A 3,441-nucleotide genomic window follows, 5' to 3' on the forward strand; every position below is an offset into this window, starting at 1 on the left:
TTCAGAGGAGACAGAGGTCCAAACGGAAGTTCAGAGGAGACAGAGGCCCAAACAAAGGTTCAGAGGAGACAGAGGTACAAACGGAGGTTCAGAGGAGACAGAGGTCCAAACAGAGGTTCAGAGGAGACAGAGGTCCAAACGGAGGTTCATAGGAGACAGAGGTCCAAACAGAGGTTCAGAGGGGACAGAGGTCCAAACGGAGGTTCAGAGGAGACAGAGGTCCAAACAGAGGTTCATAGGGGACAGAGGTCCAAACAGAGGTTCAGAGAAGACCGAGGTCCAAACGGAGGTTCAGAGGAGACAGAGGTCCAAACAGAGGTTCAGAGGGGACAGAGGTCCAAACGGAGGCTCAGAGGAGACAGAGGTCCAAACAGATGTTCATAGGGGACAGAGGTCCAAACAAAGGTTCAGAGGGGACAGATCTTTTCCTGTTGCTGCTCCAAGATCATGGAATGATCTCCGTCTTATTGTCAGACGATCTCTTCACTGTCGATTTTTAAAAATCTTTAAAAAGCTTTTTTTATTCTCTGGACTGTGGCTCAGCCTCAGACTTGCTTCAGTTTCTTTTACTGCTCTTGTTGTTTTCTTCATATTTGAACAGTTTTTATTCTACATTTAATCTGTTTAAATGTTCTTTAATTTTACGTGCACTGCTCTTTGTTGCAGCTGGGGAGGTTTTAAAGACCCAGGAGTCTTCCACTTCTGAGTGGAATTTCTGACTGGAGTCTTACTGAGAGTTCCTAAGGAACTTTCAGATTCAATCAATAGCTGATGGATTTGACCGTGAGACAAGGGTCCGTCCATCCCAGCGGAGTCACAGTGCCTCGCTGTGAACTCCCCCGGGCGTAACGCCCTACAACTTCGAAGGAAGCTTTTTCTGTTTAACGGAGTACATTGTCACGACTTCGGACAATGACCAGCCACCCTGACCGGAGACGCTGAAAGGTAGCGTGCAAAGCGACCTCTATACTGGAGCTGATCCATCCACTGCAAAGGTAAAGAGATGTCACGAGTTGTCACGCACTAAGTGGACCAGGGGTTGAGCTGGTGTTGAAAGAGGAGTGCTAATTCTGGTCAACAAACATACATCTTCCTTCATCCATCTTCCTCTTTAAATCTATGTCTTCTCTTTAAACTTTTCTATTCGCCAGTAATCTAGATGCCTTCAGAGGTGAATCAGCCTCAATCAGTAATGTTCTGTTGTCTTGTTAGTAAAGCGTGCCAAGTTTATTGATTAGAAACAGATCAGCAAATCAATGTGTACATGTTTTGATGTTAAATTTTGATTCTGTTAAATAAATGACCGCATTTATTCTGATGGGTCAAAGATAAAATGGCGTCTCATGTCACTGATTAAACAATCCACTCACAGTTATCTCGGTCATATGGCAGAAATTTAACTCGAAAAAGAAAAGAATCCGTTGTAATTAACAATTAATATTCTTTGTGCTTGAACTAACTTTAAGAATAATTAATTAGTAGTGAAGCTAACAGCAAAGCTGTCCTGACATTACTACACAGCATAACATGCATGTTTTTGGTATGAGGAAGGAAACTGGAGTATCCAGAGAAAACCCACACATGCACAGAGAGAACATGCAAACTCCACTCAGAAAGGTCGCTGCATCGGGATTTGATCTAGCAACCTTCTCCCTGAGCGGCTGCAGCTCTACCAACTGAGCCACCAGCATGACGACATGATATTAAACTAAACTTATACTTACTTTCACCACTTGCTCTTGCTGAGATCGGATGCTTCTCCCCTCCCTCTCCACTTTTTTTTGCTGCGCTGTCTGTCTGTGAAACTGCTTCTGAGCCTCTCTTGCATCTTCTGAACCATAATTATGGACTTGTTTTGATCAGTTGGTCTCTCAACACAATTGATAACATTTCTTCAAAGAGAAGACAGTCTTTAGGCGAGCCAATTTGCCCTGTTGGCACGCACGCAGCTGGATATCTCATCGTCTTGAAGACTTTATGATGTGTCTATCTCTGCTGACATTTGTGGATTTTAAGGATGCATATTTAATTGGATTTACGTATTTACATGGGAGTGGTGGTGCAGAGGTTAGAGAAGGTGGGCCTGTAATCGGAAGATCGCCAGTTCAAGCCTAGTAACCGACAACATCAAAAATGTGGGTATGGTAGGTGAAGCACCCACACCTGCCCCCACCCTCATTCATCCCACTCTGGGCCCTTGAGCAAGGCCCTTAATCCCCACCATCTGCTTCTCTGGGTGTCCTAGATAGCAGCTCTCTGTTCCACACAGAGGGCTGTGGTAGCTTGGTGGTCTGTGGTTGTGTCAGGAAGGACATCTGGCATAAAAATAACTGCCAAGTCTTTGTGCGACTTAGTTCACTGTGGCGACCCCTAACGCAGGGAGCAGCAAAAACTATTAATTGTATTTATGATAACTGGTTCCTGCTTTTTGGATTCGGCTGGTTGCTGGTTTTATCAACAATCAAGGAAGTTGTCAGCAGCAAATTTGGACCCGATCACGCTGCTTGCCTTTATGATGGATTGGTTTGTGCCTCGAGTACCCAGACTCAAATGCTTTGGGCAGAATGGATCAGATCTCGGGGATTTTCCTCAGTCACGTTCCATCGTTGTGGCCATGTATTTTGGACATTTTGGAACCAAGTTGACCAACACAGACTCAAGGTAGATGTAATTAAGTTCTGCCTGTCCCCAAAACAACTGTGTTTATCTGAATTCGCCTGGAGAACATGTGATCTGATGCTCAAACACCTCCCCCCCCCCCGAGGAATTTCCAACTGATAACCAGATGAAACCAGCTGAATAAACTTTGTGTCATCATTTCAGGACTGTTGGATTCTCATAGGCATTATCCTTGGCCATTCCTCGACATACCTCGAGAATGTTTATGGATCTCACCGGAGGACATTGGCTGATTATTCCATCCTTATCAGAACTCTTAGTGACCTCGAGAGCATCTGTGATCATGCTCACCGCTCTCGTTGTCTCCCTCTGCAGAGTGTCTATGTCACTATGTGCTTGTTTGTGCGAGGTGTTTTTTAGTATCAGAGTTTTTCTTCTCAGGCACAAAGAAAAAGTTTGATAGGAATTTTTTCGCCCCCAACTCCTGCATGTGTCCAGTTTCACTATTTTTTGTCTGTCTAAACAGGTCTCACTTGTAAATGAGTCTTCTAGGTTCAATGTGACTTATCTGTCTAAATAAAGGTTGAATGAAAAACTTTGTAACCTAAACCAACCATTGTTGAGATTTTTAAGCTAATTCAAAGAACAACAAGTCCAGAGTCACTGATATGAAGAAGACTTGACCACTCTGCTTCTGCCGTTTCTTCAAACTTTATCTTCTAATGCACAACAATTTGACAGAACAGCCTTTAAAAAGCACACGCACAAATCTTGTTTGGGCGGTTTGCGTCATTAGGCGTGGTTTGAACTGTGCAGAAAGTT

This window comes from Nematolebias whitei, chromosome 17 (assembly GCF_014905685.2).
Source record: "Nematolebias whitei isolate Nwh7 chromosome 17, NemWhi1, whole genome shotgun sequence".
NCBI classification, from domain to species: Eukaryota; Metazoa; Chordata; class Actinopteri; order Cyprinodontiformes; family Rivulidae; genus Nematolebias; species Nematolebias whitei.